This window comes from Cheilinus undulatus, linkage group 11 (assembly GCF_018320785.1).
Source record: "Cheilinus undulatus linkage group 11, ASM1832078v1, whole genome shotgun sequence".
In the NCBI taxonomy this organism is placed as follows: Eukaryota; Metazoa; Chordata; class Actinopteri; order Labriformes; family Labridae; genus Cheilinus; species Cheilinus undulatus.
In genome coordinates this window covers 46,152,378-46,173,471 of record NC_054875.1, presented here as the reverse complement: position 1 = coordinate 46,173,471, position 21,094 = coordinate 46,152,378, and the positions used below count along the sequence as shown (strand labels likewise).

General features: G+C 39.8%; 1 protein-coding gene and 1 long non-coding RNA gene across 2 annotated transcripts in view; both read left to right on the top strand.

The window, feature by feature from the left end:
- LOC121517796 (tubulin alpha chain-like) overlaps positions 1-21,094 on the top strand; it is a 1,079,624-nt gene that overhangs the window by 300,855 nt on the left and 757,675 nt on the right. The window lies entirely within an intron of this gene.
- LOC121517811 overlaps positions 1-21,094 on the top strand; it is an 86,946-nt gene that overhangs the window by 13,900 nt on the left and 51,952 nt on the right. The window lies entirely within an intron of this gene.

Here is a 21,094-nt window from a genome sequence, read left to right as displayed (position 1 = left end):
TACTTCTGTAGAAATGGTTGCGTGCGAGCAGACAGGCTGGAGAGTTGACGCTGGTCATGCCTGCCAGATGTGGTCTCTCAGAAAGGTCTCTAACCTAGACGGTCAACATCCTGGACAGAGGGACGGGGGGACAGTTAGAGACAGAGAGGAAAGAGGGGATGACTTTGGCTTAGCAAATCACTCAGGAGTTTTTATTCCTCAGTCAGTGAAATAAATGTAAACGTTAGCTGATTTGACATGTACAAAATGCCTTATTTTGTTTACAGTAGGACTGCACAATAAGTCCCTCTTTATCAATTAAAGCACTCACAATAATTATAAAGAGCAAAGGCTGTATTTATAACAATAAAAGATTCTTTTAATGCAAATAAGCACTGCTTTTTCACTCAGTATGTGCTCATTTAATTCCGTCCCAATGTTTTGATGCAGTCAGATAACCCTTCAGGTAGATGTCAAAGTCACTACACAAATCTATAATTTTTTGTGACAATTTTTGATTTGTCCTGCAATCTTTGTAGCAAATACTTAATGCAAAGCTAATATAAGTTCTACAGTATTTGTCGCAATTCAATTCATTGCCACTATATTGAAAATATTACTGCGCATCACTTTTTTCACATCTAGTGTTGGCCTGAGATAAAAATGGATGTTCAATGCAATGTAAACAGTAAGAATGATGACTGTAATATTCAGTGTTAATTATACACATTGAAGTCTGTAGAAGCTCATTGAATCTATTTGCAGGAAACTGCTGCAGATGTACTAGTCTGTGGTAGCCAGTGTCCTTGTCTATGCTGTGGTGTGCTGGGGAGGCAGCCACAAAACTATGGGAAACCATGGAGATGTTAATTCTACACATTTATAACAGGAATCATTGCTAGATGAGGAAGTCTATTCTGTTGATTAAAGGAATAGGAGCAAAGATCAACTTAGTTCTCTGGACAGGAAAACAGATGTGCATATGTCAATTTACATGAGAGAGATAAAAGAGCGCCACCTGTAGGAAGAGAAAGAGTCTCCAGTGTCCAAGAGAAGGATGGAAAAGAGTAAATAAGAGCAGAGTTGAAGGTCTGGCCATGTACAAATAAAACAGAGGCAACAGCTTTTCAGATGAACGCAGGGTCAGTGTGTTTAACCTTTCACCTTAACATTGATGATTCCAATTTTAGATACTGTGTGTATGTGTGTGTCTCCTGTTTGACCTCTTTAGCTGCTGTGTGTATACTGGTTAGGGTATAACTCAGGTCTAATGTAAACAGGATTTATGTGAATTTTCAAAGCCTAATGCAGTTAGTGTTTCTGCATAATTAAGGGAAAGAGTTGGGGCTGAGGAGTTTGGGAAAATAATGTTATTGCAGTTTTTTTCCCCAGTATTGCAATTGCAATTTGATATGCGGTCAAGTTCCTTATATTATATTTTCTTTTTTCTAACAAACACAAGCAACAAATCATTCTATATTATAACCAACACAATAAAATTGTTTTTTTTCTGTGCTTTGTACAGCAAAATTACTTCATAAAATGCTGCTTCCCTAAACTAAAACTTACCAAAAATGCTCAGCTCTTTTCTTCAATGCTTCTGGTCTTTACAGGATTAAAAAGATGAAATGTCTTTATTTTTGCCCACAGCAGAACCACAGCAATGATGAATGCGGACAACTCCAAAACATCACAAACAAAAACTCAAACCCGAGGTTTTCCATCAAGGCTTCACAGCAGAGCCATGATCCCTGAGCTTGTCTTATCTGTAAAGATAAATGCTGGCTGTCAGCAGACTCCACAGCCAGATTTCAACACACAGCTCAAACAATGTGAGAGTTTACAGGATTTCACTGTCCAATACAAACTCACAGTGAACCATGAGGGTTTTTGACTCCAGGAAACGTCCTATTTGGCAGCTTATCACCAAAATACCTGCCAAAACTCTCAACCTAGAATCCCACATCTTTTAGGGTGCATTCACTCTAGGCCATCCGTACCGTGTCTGGGCCTGTTTCAGCCTAAAATCTGGTACGATTTACCAGTGTGAGTGCAGTTGTTCCGTGCTTTGGCGTGGCACGCTTTGTTGCCCGGCATGTAAGGATGAGGTGGGCCTAGGCTTGGCATGGATGCAAATGAAGGAGCACAAACACGGGAATGTGACATAACATGAAGTAACAACAAAAGGACCCACTTCAGAGTGTAGATAGTGCACCAGGCTGCAGCTGCATGCTAGAGACAGCAAGATTTTTCTAGAACTATTTATTTTGTTTCACTGTAGTTCAACAAGTTACTAAGATTTTATAAGAGCTGAAGAATTTAACTTTGTGCAGCTCCATATGACCTTGTTCTAATGGATCCCAGTCCAGTCCATATTTCTGACCAGTTTTTTGCAAAGTCAGGCTTTTACCACTGTGAGAAGTTTTTTTAGTTTGTGAAATAAAGCTTCTTCCCTTGTTTTAGTCACAAACAGCAGCTCACAGGATAACAAACACCTTCATCCTCCATGCCTAAAGGAGAGTCTGCCAAATACATGGATAAGGGTAACCTCACAGCTGATGTAACCTGTCTTATTATAAAATTATAATACCATATGATCATCCACTGAATTAATTTGCTTTTAATGTCATCAAGAAGTGAAATTGTGATCTTGATCGCTGACGTTTGAACGGAACATCGTTTTTGAGTCCCGTAGCGTATTTACCTCCAGCTTTATCAGATGGTTAAAATTGCTCTCATTGCAGTAAAAATATCTTTAAACTGAACATTTAATCCTGCTCTGGACACAGGCTGTCCTGTGACAGGAGAGCTTATTTGGCGCAGCACTGAACGGCATCCAAAATTGCATAGAGAGATGGCACAGTTCGGTGCATAAAGGAATGCCAGGCGGTTCAGATGGTACATGCACACGCAGAGTAATGACTGTAGGGGCTCGTACGAGTTACAAAGTCCAGGTTTGATTCAGCAGAAGTGCTTGGAACTCTGATCAGGCTCCAGATTATATGCTGTGAGCGATAACTCTCTGCTATGAACCTGTCTCTCTTGCTCTCCTCATAGTAGCCTCCTGATCCCAGGTCAGGTGAAATCTGTTGCTATTTTACAGCCTAAACAACACTCAATGTATACTGAGGCATCAACGCTTATAAATTCATCACAATGGATGCTTCGTGAGATGATGTTGGTGTGACATATCCGTGCCCAGCCCTGGATAAGTTGAGCAGTGTGAGTGTGGGCCAAAGGGGGGACAGGGGAGGGGGTCACATAGACTTCAGCACAGTTAGAATATGGCACGGTACAGATGGCCTAGTGTGAGTGCGCCCTTAGTGTCTGATCTGACCCACTGATGAGACTACTGAATAAATCAGATACCTAGTCAAAATATCAGAAAGATAAGGACAAGCCAGGTTAGATACAGGAGGAAGGAATGTTCATTCAGAGCATTAATAGATTTTTTTCTATCCCATTAATCCATTTGTACTTCATCAGTAGTGATGGGATCAAGGACTGCGTCCATAAGGACCAGGATCTGCAGTTTCCAAAACCCAAGGATCAGTAACATTAAAGCCTATCAACACTCCTGTCAGGTCTCAGTTGTATCTCAAGTCTTTTGAATAAAAACACTGGTGGCCTGATATAGTTTCTGTAAATGAACTGTCAGGCAACAAGTATTGAGCGTGTCTGCACTGATAATGCAGAGGCTTCCTAACCTGACACAACAGGTAAACTTCTATCCATGGTATTAGATTAATTTCACATCTGTCAGGTCAACATTGCTTAGACCAGGTTTAGGGAGTGCAGGACCTTTATAAATAAAAAATTAAATTAAATTAAAAAATGATATAATGAATATAAATACAATGATTTTACAATAATCATAGCAGATTTTATCTTTGTGACAGTCTTATCTTAATGGGTTTGAGTCATAAATGTAACAGAAATATTCACTGGTATCTTGACTTGTTGCTTTAACTCAGTGGACTTAAAAAGCGGCGTTTATGGGCACCAGTTTAGCTCAGTGGGTAGAGCAGGCGCCCACATAGAGGCTGTGGTACAGTGGTTGTGATATCGAGTCCTAGTTTCTGGGCTGTTTGGTGCTTGTCCTCTCACATTTGCTCCCCACATGTTTCTCATCTGTCTTATCCAGACAAAGGCAAAGCCCATAAATCAATCTTTAATAACAGTCATGTGTATGAAGATTAAAACCCAAAAACACATGATGCCCCAGCTCTTTAGAACCATAAAACACAAGAGTAAAAACTGATCTTGTGATTAAGAAAAATCATCTGCTTATGCAGGGATGAATAAAGAGCCTCTGTGCAGGACAGCTGTGAGCCGGTGTGGTATTTCATATGTAGGTGACCTCTCTTCACACATCCAGGCTGATTGAATTCTCTGCTGCAGAGTGTCTGACACATTTACTGTACAAATCCAACACAGCAGCCTCAGTAAAGAAGGATGTGATCTGAAGTTTAATCTGAAGTACAGAGACACAATTACAAATGTGGCAAACATAAGACAGCACATGTTACTGAAACAGAGACAAGGGGGTTAAAACAGGGTTAGATTACTCTCTCTGCTTGTGTATATTTGTGTTTTTCCTCATCTTGTGTCTTTTTTTTTTTAGAATTATTATTCAGAAATTAATGCAAAACAGTATCAACCATGAAACCAAGATATAAATGTGCCATTATAATCCATAATGGCACTCCACATCAGCTGCGTAAGGGTACTCAGGAGAGAAATAAGTTCAAAATGTGCTCACTAACTAGGGCTGAATGATATGCAAAAATAAAATGATTGTGGTTTTTTTTTTTGTTTGTTTGTTTGTTTTTTTTTTTGCAATTCAATATGCGATCATTATTAGTTCCCACAAGTAATCGATTTTCTATATTATAACTTAAATTCTGTTGGGAACGCTCTCATCATACATTTAACCATTTTATTGCAAAATGAAGCTTTAAACTATAAAGGAGGAGGCTGGGGTGGGGGAGGTGAAGCTTTGCTAGCAGCAGCATTAGCATCAGCATTAATGTAAGCAGGGATTAGTGAGAAGGACGTCATATTTAAATACACCACTGTCTTGAGAGAGAGAGCTGTGATTGGCTGTGGGAGGCCATAATTGATATCAGCTGACTGTCAGCTGATCGTGGCTGGACGTACAACTTGCGTGAACAAACGCTGAGCTTCATCAATATTAAATAGAGCAAGGGCAAAACGATTGAAAAATGTATTTAATTGCAGTTGTTTTTGCTCGTATTGCAAATTTAATTTCAGCTGCTTTATTGAAGGGGATGATCATTTTTACGTCATTCTCGGTTTTATTAAGAAAACAGACATAGAAACTGAAAATTAGGATTTTCATAAACTATTCTGTACAAATTGCTGCTGCAAAAGATGAATGTATTGATCTGGAATTTTGACACATTATAACTTGAAGTAATATTGCAACTTCTGCAATTTAAAAATTGCAGCAAACCATATTGCAATTAAATCTGTTTTGTGATTAATTGCTTGTCCCTAATGCTAATTCCTGCACAGAATTAAACTTGCAGAAAGTGTCATTATTGGCCATGCTTTTCTCTGCAAATCAGTCGGCATACTTTGAATTTGCAGAAGCTTGGTATGTTAGTTTGCAGGAATTTGTGTAATGGAACAAAAGAGTAGCATCGTTTTATGATTTCACTTTCACTCTGAAAAAGAGGGTTGGCTAAATGTTTGTCATGAAACTGAAAAATTTAGTCCAAATTTGGGTAGCATGCAAAAATAGGGTTGAAGAAATGTGACACTCCAACGCTGAGTTAAGGCATGTTTGAACTGTAAGTTGTTCAAACTTCATAATCAGTGCAAACATTCGTATAAATTTCCTCTACAACTGTCATAGTGTTTCTTTGTTCTGCTGTTCTATAAGTTCGGCTCCAGCTTATGTAAGTCTGCTTTGTGAATTAGATGTGGGGTAAAGGTCACAGCTGGCCTCTGTTGTTTCATCCTCCTATAGAGTTTCCCCTTCTCCTCCCTCACACTTGTAACCATGTAGCTTTTCCCTCTCAGTCCTCTCCTCCCTGAGAGTAGGGAGGAAGGGAAAAGCAAGGGAGGGAAAGACGAGACACAAGAAAAACAAGGGTGAAGCAACAACCAAAATGAAAGGGTAAAGAGGGATGGAAAAAGAAGGAAGAGGATGGAGTTGTGTTAAGTAAGGAGGGAGAGGAGGAGAGAAAGTTATAAGTAGGGAATGAAAGGATGAAACGATTAAAGCGAAAAAGGAGCAAAGGAAGTACAGAAGGTATTGAAAACATGGATGGAAAGAGATGAGAGGGAGGAGGAAGGAAAGATGGCAGGGAATAAATCACAAAATCCTGCAACCCACGTGCATGCATCAAACATATCTGCACTCATGCTTAACCTTCGAAGCAGACTCACCTCAAATCAGCTCCTCTCTCTAAGTCTCTGCTCTATTTTAAAGACTTTAAAGTTCAGGAAATGAGCTCAACATCTCCAGGTTTCCTTTGAGGAGGAGTGACGGTGCAGTTTCTCCTGCAGCAGAGGAGTGGTTTCTGCTTTAGAGAGAGTCAAGTAACTTCCAAGTCAAAAGGTCAGCAGTCATTTTTAAATCACACACATATAGAGACGGTGAACACACACACACAGCAGCCCCTTTTAGCTCTGCATGACCCACACTGAATGGATGTAGATCAGAGGTCACAGTGATATAAGCTGGGAGGGTCTCCTTCTACTCACATGACTGCGCAGAATGACAAAAAGCATGTAATGAGACTAAAGATCACACACATTCTCACCTTTCATTCCCTAATATTCAATGCTTCGTTGTTTCTGTTTACGTAGTTAATGTACAGTGGAGATTGTTGTTGGATAAAGCTCATGCCGAGGCCGGTTAGGAGAAGTGCAAAAACATACAGAGGTGTTTCAGTGGGTAAACCAGGTAAACCCAATGAAGAAACTGGAGCACACAAATCACTTGATGACGTTTAATCAGGTGCAGAGGACTAACGTTTTGACGCGCACTGCGTCTTAATCCATTAGTCCTCTGCACCTGATTAAACATCATCAAGTGATTCGTGTGCTCCAGTTTCTTCATTGGGTTTACCTGGTTTACCCACTGAAACACCTCTGTTTGTTGCTGGTCCTTCTGTGAGCACCGACCTCCACTAGTGGAGGGGCTGAAGCGCAAGAGACTCTCTCACCAAGTGCAAAAACATCTCTGCCAAGAGAAGCTTTGAGTGTGGCTCTTTTGCCGTGTTTTAATAAAGATCTGTGGCCCACTTCCGACAGAACTGCCTCTTTACTAGAGCTACAGCTGAGCTCATCGCTACACCAGTGGCAGCCATTGTTTATACCAGCTTACACTACAACTAAACCTTGCTTGTTAACTATTGCAAACTCACAGTGAAGCAGGTTGAGAGCAAAGCAAAAGCAATTTTTAATTTGGAATTTTCCCTTGTGGGACTAGTAAAGGAATATTTTATCTTAGTTGATATACAAATGTGTTCCTGTCTACCAAAACCTCCGCTGTACTAAAGCTACAACTGTGCTAATAATGACACCAGCAGCAGCCATTGCTATCAGCTTATTCTCCTCAAGTGAAGTTGAAGAGTTCTGAACTTCCACAGGTATTAATGTGAGCACCAAACATGGCCGAGCATCTGCACGGCCTGCTGGATTTGAACATCACCAAATCCAATGCCAAGCATCAGATGGACTGGTATAAAGCACACAGACGCTGGACTGTGGAGCACTGGAAACGTGTTCTGTGGAGCGATGCTAGTCAGAAGTCTGGCTTTGGCGGATGTCTGGAGAACATTACTGCTGACTGCATGGCACCAGCTGTAAAGTTTGGTGAGGAGGGATAATGGTATGGGGCTGTTTTTCTGGGTTTTGGGCTAGAACTCTAGTGAAGGCTGATCTTAATGCTTCAGCATACCAACAAACCTGATTGTTTTAGCCGTTGAAAGATGAATAGCTGCAGCGCTGGGCTCAAGAAAAACCAAGATGAGCCAAAACAGCCCACAGCTTGTGGTAAAAACTGCAGACAGGCTGACAAAGTTAAGTCCAGATCGGGGATGTGGACATCACCAGATGACACTCCACGTATGCTGTCCCTCCTACCATCCCATTATCCAGTCCATACGGGTACTGAAGAGTGTAGGAGCCAAGATGCACTTTCCCTCACCCCAGAATCAAATGGTGATCTCTGCTCAACTAATAAGGACATATTTTTTGAGGAAGCTGCATTCTTTCCTCCATTTGACTTTCAGAGACTTGAATCAGTGCCACATGCCAACAACTCAACTCTGAAACTGTCTCACCTAGGACAACAACCTCGCTGACTCAAGCTGTTGTCCTTAAAATCAAGGCTAAATAAACTCTTCACAGCCAACTACTGAGCCTTTGATTCTCAAAACATCAGTTGAATTCTTTGAATGTCATCATAGAGAGGATTGGTATCATGAGACAATAAATCAAACTAAGGCTGAACGATTTGCAAAAATAATCTAATTGCGATTTTTTCCCCCCAAATATTGCGATTTAATATGCAAATTTTGGGGGGTTAATCTTATGTGGTTTTTGACAAATTCAAGCAATAAATAATTCCATAAATAAGACCATGTGTATTAAAAACAATAAGATTACTTCCGAAGCAATTAATCCATAGTACCCTGAATCTGAATATGGGGGTGCAACAAGCTTTGAGCTATAAGGGAGGCGGCTGGGGTGGGGGAGGTGAAGCTGGCTACCAGCTGGGGTATGACTTTCAGGAAGTAATGCTAGGCTTCATCAATTTTAGTTAAAATGAGCTAAATATTTTTGTTCGTATTGCAAATGTGTTGTCATCTGCTTTATTTAAGGACATCATCATTTTTATGTCACTCATTTTGATTAAGAAAAACATACATAAAACATGAAAAGGAAGATTTTTGTAAACCATCCTTGAAAAAATGACACTTGAATGTTTGCATAATGTGCATAAAATCTCTGCCGCTGCAAAAAATTGATTTATTAAACTTGTATTTTGACAGATTTAAAAATAAGATATATTGCAACCTCTGTGATTTGAAAATTGCAGCAGGCCATATTGCGATTTAATCTAATTTGCGATTAACTGCCCAGCCCAAATCAAACCCTAGTAAAACAGATATAATGACTGTAAGAATGCTGCTGTCATGATTATTAATGAAAGCACAGAGGCACAGTCTTAACAGGTTGATGTGGTGGAGCAGAAGATGAAGTACACAGTGAGGTCAGAGAGGATTTACAGGCTGTTTTTGTAAACTCGCAGCTCTCTGAGACCTCACGGCTCTGCAGCCTGCAGTCTGCTGACAAAGCAAATCTGCTTGGCATTCATGTCATTATGAGGGATTAATGGAGACCTGCTGTTTCACAGCAACGGCTCTGTTTGTGCAGTTAAAGATCAATGTTTGGCATCTGACTGGGGAAAAATGCCGCTCTACATACCGTGTGTATGTATGAGCTGTAACATTTGGTTAAAAATAAACATTTACAGCTGCAGGATGGTTACTTCTCTTAATTTTTTACAGTTGGTTAAAAATCCTGACTTTGCTAAAGATGCTGTAGTCTGTCTTTCAGTTGTTGTGATCTTTGACAGCTTCTAAACAGTGATGACAGCATGCAACCTAAAAACAGACCTCTATCTGTCATCTCTGCACTCCTGTCAGAAACTCAAGAGAAATCTCATCAGAATAATCCATTCAGATTACGTTTGCAACGACCCTGAGCGCTGGAGCTGCTGTGTGAAGGCGTGCGGCATCCTCCGCTCTCATCAGGCTGAGGAAAAGTGAAAGTAGATTAGAGAGTGACGCTGAGCTGAGCTGACAGGCAGAACGAGCGTTTTATTCACCAGCAAAGACAACAAGCAAGTGTTTATGGAGGCTGACTGAGTAAATGTGACATGAAGTGTGGGAGAGAACATGGAGGAAAACAGTATGGGCCTTTGGTGGAGCTATCAGAGACTCAGAAGAGCAGCTTATATTCAGCAGAGATCAAATCCTACTTTAAAACTGCAAAAATAAAGATTAAATCAAAATCAACACACTCTGAAACAAATTTGGGCTTTTCTGAGATCTACAGCACAGACAAGTGTTTATGGAGGCTGACTGAGTAAATGTGACAGGAAGTGTGGGTGATTGTGTCCAGGCCTCTGGTGGAGCTAAACTATATAGACAAAAGTATTCGGCCACCTCCCTGTTACATCGACAGGGACTGTGTTTCGGTGGGAATTTGTACCCATTCATTCTGTCAGCTATTAATGACATCAGGCACAGATATTGGACCAGAAGGCCTGGCTCTCTATCTCTGTTCCAGTCCATCCCAAAGGTTCTGGATGGGGTTGTGGTCAGGACTCTGTGCAGGCCAGTCAAGTTCTTCCACACCAAACACATCAAACCATGCAAGTCTTTGCTTTATGCCCTGGGGCGCCGTCATGTTGGAATAGAAAAGAGCTTTCCCCAAACTGTTGCCTCCCATTTGGAAGCATAGCATTGTTCAGAATGTCTTGGTATGCTGAGGCATTAAGATTGGCCTTCACTGGAAATAAGAGGTCTAGTCCAAACCCTGAAAAACAGCCCTGTACCATTATCCCTCCTCCACCAAACTTCACAGCTGGCGCCATGCCGTCAGAAATGTAACGTTGTCCTGGTATCCATGAAACTCAGACTCACTCATCTGACTGCTAAACAGAGAAGTGTGATTGGTCATGCCATAGAACAAGTTTCCAGTGCTCCACAGTCCAGTGTCTGTGTGTACCACTGTTCCTAAATGCTTCCACTTTTTAAAAAATTATATAAAAATTTGGTTGAAAAACTTTTGCCAAACCAAGATCACCCTGGTCGGCTAGTTGAGTCCAGTGTCTGTCAAAATCACTGATATGGGCTGATAGCAGAATTAAGCAGAAGCTTCTTTAGCCAGTAGCCAGTCTAGGATCACTCACCTCTTTGATTATGGGAAATACATGTACAGTAAACTTAAGTTTCTTCTAGGGTCTTTGTTGAGTGAAGACTGTGCTCTTCATCATATGTGATTTTGTTTTAATCTCCTTCCTGTCAGCTGTGAATATGAAGATACATGATCATTAGAGGATCAGCCGTGTTTCCTCTTTAAGGACACGAGGATGACAAATGTGAGAACAGGAAGAGCAGGACTCTCTGAGCGTGTTTGTTTCCTTTTGTCACGTGTTCATCTTTCAGACAGATGAATCATTCATACCCTGCAAAGTGTCTTTTTCTATTTATATCCTGAGGGGAACCACGCTTACTCATGTCCTCAGCTACCACTGTCGTTGTCTGTCATTTTAGTTTGAAAAACTCCTTTTAGAGACCGGTTCATCAGATTATTAAAACAGAAATATGCTGTCTGTCATGTTTAACAAGGGAAATCTGTTGGGATCTGCAGACATCTGTTGTCAGTGTTTTCTGAAATCTCATCTTCAGACACAAATCTTTACCAACATTTGACTGTGAAACATGCAGTTTAGAAAAGACAGACAGAATCATTCCATCTCTTATATCTGGTAAATTTAATTGAACTTATTTTTTATTTTGTCTTTTGATCTTAAGTCCTTCATTTAATATTTTGTTTACTGAGCTTTAATGTGTTCATCAAAACACTGAAAATGAATTATTTTAAATGGCAGTGTAAGAAATGTACGCATTTATATTTCCTGTGCTTTCAGAATAGATTTGTTCGACTTTATTTGCCCCTGCAGGGAAATTTGCCCTGGGCCAAAGTGCAGATTAAACACATGCCTCTGTGCAAATCACAGATAGTAAAAGAATCAACATTACACAAGAGGTGTGCTAACTGTAAAACCATGTCCACTAACAAATACAGCAGCACCAGAGCCTGGGCTGCCTGCAGGGCACCAACAGAAGTTCAAAACGTTAACATTTAGTGTGGTTTTGGCATTAATCGGAAGATTTCGGATCTGAATTTTGTGCTTTATTCTTTGACATAACTGTGTAACTTCATGTGCAGACTCTGCTGAGTGCGGGGTTTTTCCCTCAGCAGCGTTACCTGGCATGGAGTTTACTCTGTATAAAGGTCACTCTGCATAAAGGTGACTTCAGAGCAGCAATAAAACGCCATACAGGGTTATAAAGAGGCAGTCTGGAAGATAATACCAACATAAACCATGCAATGACATGTTTAAGTTATTGAGATACAGGCTCCTTGGAGTTAACTGATCAATAAAACTTTCAGTTAAAGGGAGAAAGGACGCCACACCTGGACCAAACCAGAGATTTCATAGTTGGGGTTGCTTGAGCCACAGCATTACGGAAAGGTTGTGTTTTTATTGCAGTAATTTAGCGACTTAGATCAACTTGAGGTGGCATCAGAAAATAGCATAGTAGAGAAAAATTATTGTACTATTATGTATTATTGTATTATTGGTTGTACTCAATTAAAAGTACAGGTCTGCATATCTACTCAAGTAAAAGTATAAAGTATTTCCTAAAAGTTTACTTTGGCTTTTTTGTCCACATGGTGACAAAAACAGTCTATTTCTGTTAGATTTTGAAAAAAGTTTTCTGTAAACAAGGGACCATTTCAAGAAATGTCTGTGCAAGCATAAAACCATTCAAAATGACTGAAAATGCCGTAGTAAATTTTCCAGACATGTAAGTGGCGCTATAACGCCAAAACAGAGAAGAGGATTATGAAGCCAGCACACTCAAAACTTTTCTCTTACCCAAAACTTTCTCCTGGCTGCCCTTTTTTGCAGTCTGCAATGGATCTAATAATGGTCTAATAATAGTGCAGTCAGGGAGGTAACGTCCTCCCAGCATCTACCAAACCCAGACTGGCCTGTCTGATTTGGCGTTGGACTTGGTGATGTTAGACTTGCATGCAGCTGCTCTGCCATAGAAACCCATTCCATTAAGCTCCTGCCGTGCTGTTTTTGTGCTACACTGATGCCAGTGGAAGCTCTGTGATTTTAGCTGGTCCTCCACTTTGTGGCTGAGTTGCTGTTGTTCCTAAACGCTTCCACTTTCTAATAATATCGCTGACAGCTGAGTGTAGAGTATCCATTAGGGATGACATTTCACAAATTGCAAAGGTGTCTCATTTAAACACCAGGTATGTCCAAATACTTTTGTCCATATAGTGTACGTGTGTTCAGTCTCCTGAAGCATGGTTCCTAATCATCTGCAAAAACGCCTAAAAGGAAGATTTACAAAGTCCTTTAATAACTCTCTTTTTCCCTTTAGTATCCTGTGAAGAAGTTAACCTTGAATCTTAAATCTATAAAAAACTAAAGATTTACAGGAAGTTGTTCTACTTTTACAGGAAAGGGTAAGGCCACACCAGGACATGGTCTATATTTTCCTCCCTTGTATTGAGTGTTTTCTTTGAATGGTCGTTGCTGTGGTGCCAGCTCGCTGTCTCTGGCTGAGCGGGTTCAAAGCTGCTGTGAACTGGTACCTCCAGGAGGATAAAAAACACGGGTTTGGCTGTTTTCCCAGACTTACAGGACAGACACTCCCTGATCACATGATCATAAGCTCAATGTGGGACAAACTTTGTGTGTTTAAGACGAGATTCTTCCAACTTTACAGTAATCTGACACAATGAGTTTGTCTCTGCTGGGGCTGGTTATGAGGAATAGAGGCTGATTAATAAAGAAACACTGTCAGCTGTAGATTTAACCTACATTTGAAGCCTCCTGGCTGAGGTGGAGTGGTGGAGTGACACTGTGAAAAGTGCCATTGATTTTCTCCAGATCATCACTCAGGAGTGCCTCTCTAACGTGCAGAGTCAGAACTAAGTGTTGTATGATGAGCATCAGTGAAGTGAGTGAGAAGAGCAGCCCAGTACTTCCAGGTCTGCTGGCATCGCTGCAACAGACATATTCCTAAAGCCTGGGTTGTCCTGGAGAAGAGGATGTTTAAATCATGACTGTGCACCACAGGGTTGATGTTTTAAAAGCATTTTAAGACAGTAAGTCCAGACGAGACACAATGGTTAAAAATAGCTGAGAGGTCAAAGGGTTAATGTCTCATTTCCCTCTTAGAAGTTCAGACAGCTCGGTAGACATGTCAAAAGTCATCTGCACCATTTGATATAAAATATTTACTTGTTTAATGTTCCTTTTAGTTTCATTTTCTATCTATAGTAAACTCTTTTGCATATTTAGCCAATGTTGTTAATCTATTAGTTCCTTATTTTCTTTCAAAATGGAAGCAGGTTTCAAAAAAGCTGACAAGGAAAATACTTTCCTCAAACAATTTTCACAGCATGCAGACCTTAAAAACATACTTTAATGCATTCCTGCCCTAAGATATTTTCATGAAGATATAAATAAAGGTATTTTGATTGTTTGAAGAGAAAGCAGTGGATATTTTTCTTGTTAATTCTATGGCTACATATTTCTCATTTCAAAGAACACTCAGACCTCCTTAGATCTAGGGGAAGAGAGGGAACTTAGAGTCCAGCTGCTGCTCCTCCGCACTGAAAGCAGCCAGTCAAAGTGGTTCAGGCAGCTGATCAGGATGTTTCCTGGTCTTCCAGGCACATCCGACTGGGAGGAGACATCAGGGGAGACCCAGAATGTGCTGGAGGGATTATATATCCTGTCTGGTGTGAGAACACCTTGGAAAGTGTCACTAGGGTGAGGAATGCCTGGGTTGACTTGCTAAATCTGCCGCCACTGCCACCTGGCCCCAGATAAGCCGAAGAAAATGGGTGGATGGACCTCCCTGTAAACCCAGTAGGTGCTCCTTTCTGCAGTTTTCAACTGACACTTTCTGTCCAAAAATGGAAAAAAAAAAAAAAAAAGAATCCTTACTTTAAGATTTGAAAAAATTTGAAAAATTTGAGTCATTTTGTATATGCACTCCTACGTTTTCTTAGTTCTTATTGTGTTATTGTCATAATGGACTTAAAATGTGTTTGGGAATGCAAAATCAGTGAATTTCAAATGTGAGTGATCATGGTGAATTATAGAAATATCAAGGCTAATTTAAAACTGCCTTATTTACAACAAAATGATAAACATGAGCTCTAGTTGCTGCCTGTGAGTTGCTTGTGGAGGGCCTCAGCAGAGGGGTGACAGCATAGTATCACCATATTTTGTCTGGTGATATATCGTATCTTCTTGTCCACCAAGTATCGATTTTTTCAAATTAATTGCTAATATAAGCTGAAGTCTATGATAATGGAAGAAATAGAGTAAATTGTTTGGACAATTGTTTGTCCAGTGAGATCAGCAGAGGTGACGGTCATACAGCAGGAGAGAGTTAGTACAACAAACATGGCAGCACCAGGGGAAGGACATTAGGAATGCAGGCAGGGCAAATGAGATGGACAGGTCACATGAGGTTTGTAAGAAGTGCTACATGAAAACAAAATACTGCAGAAATACGACGAACATGAGGGCAAGACTAATGCTGAATCAGCTAAACAGTTGAGAAAATGGTATAGATAACAATATATTGTATCGCAATACTCACTGTTCTGCAAAATGTTTAAAATCGTAACAGCCTTGAATCGTGAGCCAAGTGTCGTGATAATATCGTATCATGGGACCACTAGTGATTTCCACCCCTTTTCAGCAGGCTCTTGAATGGCTCTTTGTGTGGTATCTGTTCTGTGGCTCCTTTCTGTGCATGGCTTGGGTCTAAATAACATCATTAGTGCATTGTCTTCACTTTAAACAACAGGAGACATAGATGTGTGGTCCATTTTGATATACAGGCAGTGCTTTAATCCAAGAACAAGAGCTAGGGCTGAATGATTTGCAAAAATAATGTAATAATCTATTTTTCCCCTAATATTACAATTATATATGGGATTATCATTAGATTCATTGTCTTATTTATTTTTTAATGAACACAAGCAGTAGATCTTTATATATAATAATCTACATAGGTCAGGAACACTGTCATACATTTAAATATTTTACTGCAAAATGGATCTACAGTTTTACTTGGCAGAAAAGGCTCTGCTCAAAAAACGCTCCCTGGCTTAGTTAAGGAGCAAGATTTCACTTTCCAAAGTGCACAGCTAGAAACCCCCATATGGATAGGTAAATTGATGACAGTGTGTATTGAAAACAATGAAATTATTTCAGAAGCAGTTAATCCGTAGTAGCATGAATCTGAATGTGAGGGAGCAACAAGCTTTAAACTATAAAGGAGGAGGCTGGGGTGGAGGAGGTGAAGCTTTGCCAGCAGCAGCAGCGTTTTGCATCAGCATTACTGCAAGCAAGGATTAGTATGTCATATTTAGATACACCGTGCATACTGTGTTGCAAGAAAGAGCTGTGATTGCTGTTGGAGTGGGAGGCAATAATTGGTATCTGATGGCTATCAGCTGATTGCAGCTGAGAAAATCTACATTAAAGGATTTTTGTAAACCATTTAGAAAAATTACACCTTAATGATTGCATCATATCCATAAAATTTCTTCTGCAAAAAAGAATATATTAAACTGCTATTTTGACACATTTCAAGTAAAAGAAATAATACAATGTCTGCGATTTTTAAATTTCAGCAGGCCATATTGCAATTTAATCTAATATGAGATTAATTGCCCTGCCCTAATAAAAGCAACGAGCATTTCATTGGATCTACCAGGTAAACCCAATGAAGAAACTGGAGCACACAAATCACTTGATGACGTTTAATCAGAGTTTGACTCTGATGAATATGCATTGCGCGTTGAAACGCTAGTCCTTTGCACCTGATTAAACGTCATGAAGTGATTCGTGTGCTCCAGTTTCTTCATTGGGTTTACCTGGTAGATCCATTGAAACACTTCTGTTTGTTGCTGGTCCTTCTGTGAACACCGACCTCCATTTGGTGGAGAGACTCTCTCATTAAAAGCAAAGATTGTTTGCTCGCCCTTTAGAAAATAGAACAATTTGGATAAACAAGCAGTGTCAAACTCAAGGCCCAGGGGCCAAATCTAGCCCTTGGTGCAGTTATATCCAGCCCACCAGATCATATCATATTTTTATTATAACTGGCCCACCAGTATGAGGTCTGCAGATTTCCTCCAGTATAAAAATGTAAACTTAACCTTGATGATTTATAATATCCTTGTTGAATCATAAAAATGAGAAAAAGTAAAGTAAAAATAATTTGATAAAAAGTCAGGAATGTGCGGAAGAACTTAGTGTTTTCTCTATATTTTCGATTTTGCATCTCACAGTTATGACTTCAAGTTATGGTTTTGACTCTTTAATTCACATTTTAACCTTTACATCTCATAACTTAAACTTTTTTCTCATATTTTTACCTTTTAGATTAATAATTTTAAATCCTATTTTGACCTTTTAAAGTCATTATTTTGACTTCATCTCACGTTTTGACCATTTTCAATTCACAACTTCAAATTTAATCTCTTTTTTTTAACCTTAAAAACACATAATGTTTAATTTTATTTTATATTTTGACGTTTTAAATTCATGATTTCGATGTTTACCTCATATTTTGACTGTTAAAAATTATGATTTGAATTTTATCTCAGTTTTTGACTTTTAAAATTCTTGTTTTCAATATTCTATCTCATATTTTGCCTTTTAAAAACATGATTTTGAATTTAAATGTCATGATTTTACATTTTAAACTTGTAAGTTTGACTTTTTATCTCAGATTTTGAGTTTTTAACTTATCATGTGTAATCGCAAAATCATTTATCATAATGCCAAGTTTTTTCTACCCCATAATTAATTTCTGGTGAAAATAAGGTTGACATTTTATGGTTAAATATCGACCCTGTTAGGCCCTCAGGTTAGGCCCAAGTTCAGAATCTGGCCCCTGCTGTGATTGAGTGTGACACCCCTGCTTTATGACATATTTCCTCTTTTCTCCATGCCTGCAGTGCTTCATCAAAGGTGGTCAGGTGTTGGAATAAAATGTATTTGAGGTTTTTGTGACAGTATCCGCCTCTCTGATATCACTCAGCAGGTTGCTGGCCTATTTTTGGCATGGAGTTTTATAGTTAAGGGGATCAGGTGTTTGTCCTGTCGAGGTCAGCTGGTCCACCAGGGAGTAACCTGAGGGTCTGACTATTTTTGACCGTTCTCCATTCATGAAACTCAGCTGGGTCGACGTGACTCTGCAGGACTGAAGGATGGGGACTCTCACATGTATCAGTTTCATGCACCAGCCTATCCTGGCTCTGACCCAGAGGACTTCACTGACTTACACAGATTTGTCTATGTTACACAATTTGAGCTCCAGCTCTCATGCTGTTCCAGGTATTTAAGAGTATGAATGGATTTTGGTGCATGTGCATACATTCTGGAAAATGGGGGATCATTACTGACACAGAGAGCTCACTGTGAAGGACACTGTGTTTATTTACTGAGTGTGAGAGATTTGAGGATGAGAAACAAGGGTAGACTTAACAGATGAGAGCAGAATGACTTTGCAGTGAAGATTAACTGCTGAGACACTAAAATAACAAACACTCAAACCTTCCTGAAGAGCTGCAGGTCTGAATGCTGAATGCACCATCAGTTTTAGCCTTTTTCTGTTAGATTTTTTGGGAGCTTTTTGCCTTCTTTGGACAGCACAGCTGAAGAGAATAGGGGAATATGGAGAGAAAGACTGGGTGCAAGACATGCACCAAACAGAGCCAGGGGGTTATATAAGGTTTTAAGGTATCAAGCACCCAGACATGCAGTCTTTATTTGGAAACATTTGTGAGACAAAATGGGAGTTTAGTGACTTCATGCATGGTACTGTGATGGTTTCTTCCTTTGCAATGGTACAGTTTGTGAAATTTCATCCCTGATGTATATTCCACAGTCATCTGTAAGTGATATTAATAGAAAGTGAGAGGGTTTAGGGACAACAGCAACTCAGCCACAGAATTCTGAACTCCATTGGCTTTAATGTAGCACAAAAACAGCAGGAGCTTCATGCATGGATTTCCATAGCCGAGCAGCTGCATGCAAGCCTCACATCACCAAGTCCTAAGCCGAGTCAGACAAGCCAGTCAGTATACCAAGACATTTTAGACAGTGCTATACTTCCAACTGTGTGACAACAGTTTGTGGAAGGCCCTTTTCTATTCCAACATGACTGTGCCCCAGTGCACAAAGAAGGACTATAAAGATATGGTTTGATGAGTTTGGTGTTGAGGAACTTGACTAGCCCACACAGAGCCCTGACTGCAACCCCATCCAGCACCTCTGGGATGAGCTGGAACAGAGATTGTGACCTCATAAATGCTCCCTAGAAAAACGGGCTTAAATCCCCACAGAGACACTCCAAAGTCTTCTGTAAAGGCTCTTATTGGTGGGAAATTGGGGCCAACTCCATATTAAAGTACATGTATTTGAATACAATGTCATTACAGTCCTTTTTAGTGTAATGGTCAGGTGGCTGAATACTTTTGTCCATATTGTACAGTATCAAATTGGTGGTTGTAGTATCATACAAACAGACCAAAAAAAGAACACTTTTGAGTCTAGTCAGTTAAGAGTTTGTCAGTATTGCTCTTAGGAAAGAATCAATAAAGTATTTTAAATTGAACTCGACCAGCAGAGAGAATAAAGAGGTCAAACGTTTGTCATGGTGACCCAGTTTACTGCTGACAGGAGGGAATGTAACACCAACATACACACTGGAGTCACACATACTGTATAGTGTCTATTAGAGCTGCTTGATTATTGCAATAATCCTTTTCATGATCAGTTTGATTGATACTAAGGTGATGATTATTAAACATGATTACTGATTTTACACCTGCATCTACATGAATTTCTACATTTAGGCCAAAGTAAATGTGTTGCATGAAAGCAGCAACAGATTTGTGTTAAAATTTCTTGGTTTTAAGAATTTCATAAGGATGCATTTATAGGAAAGGTTGATTCTAATGGTTTATTGTACAACCCCAATTCCCCAAAAAGTTGGGGCGCTGTGAAAAATGTAAATAGAACCAGAATGCCATTATTGACAAATCTCATAAACCCATATATTATTCACAATAGGACATAAACAACATGTCAGAGACATTTTACCATTTCATGAAAAATATTAGCTTGGCTTGAACTTGATGGCAGCAACGCATCTCAAAAAAAAAAAAAAAAAAAAAAAGGCACAGTGCAAGGCTGGGGGGTAAGTAGTACAAAGGAAAACCAGCTGGAGGAGCATTTTGCTACTAATGCTGTTTAAAAGGAGCATTTAGAGAGGCAGAGTCTCTCAGAAGTAAAGATAGGTGGGGGTTCACCAATCTGTGAAAAACAGCATCTAAAAATGAGGTCAAATTTAAAAAAAAATGTTCCTCAACATAAAATTACAAAGTCTTTGAATGTCCCACCATCAACGGTCCACGGTGTGTCATTGAAAGATTCAGAGAATATGCAGAAATCTCTGTGAGCAAGGGACAAAGGCCAAAGGTTAATATTTGAAGTTCATGATCTTCTGGCCCTCAGCGGCCACTGCGTTAAAAACAGGTGTACGTCTGTACAGGAAATCACTGCATGGGCTCTGAAACACTTTTCACAGTTCACCATGCAGTCCACAAAAACAAGTTCAAGATTGATCATGCAGAGCAGTAGCCTTATGTGGACATGATCCAGAAACGCTGCTGTCTTCTCTGTCACTGAAAATAGACATAAGCACAATGGAAAACTGTTCTATGGTCAGAGTAATCAAAGTTTGAAATTCATTTTGAAAACTGAGGACGTGGACTAAAGTGGAGAGGGACCATCCAGCTTGTTCTCCTGGCTCAGTTCTAAAGCCTGCATCTCTGATGGTATGGGGTTGCATTAGTGCCTATGGCGTGGGCAGCTTTAACATCTGGTAAGGAACTATCAATGCTGAAAAGTAGAGAGAGGTTTTAGAGCAACATATGCTCCCATCCAGACAACGTCTCTTTCAGGGAAGGCCTTGACTATTTCTGCAAGACGATGCTAAACAACATACCACATCCATCACAACAGCATGGCTTCACAGGAGAAGAGTCTGAGTCCTGAACTGGTCTTACTGCAAGACGTTTCACTGATTGAAAATATCATAAAAGGCAGAATCCAGATAAGAAGACCCAGGACTGTTGTAGAATCCTACATCAGGCAAGAATGGGGCAACATTCCTCTCCCAAAACTCCATCAAACGGTCTCCTCACATCCCAG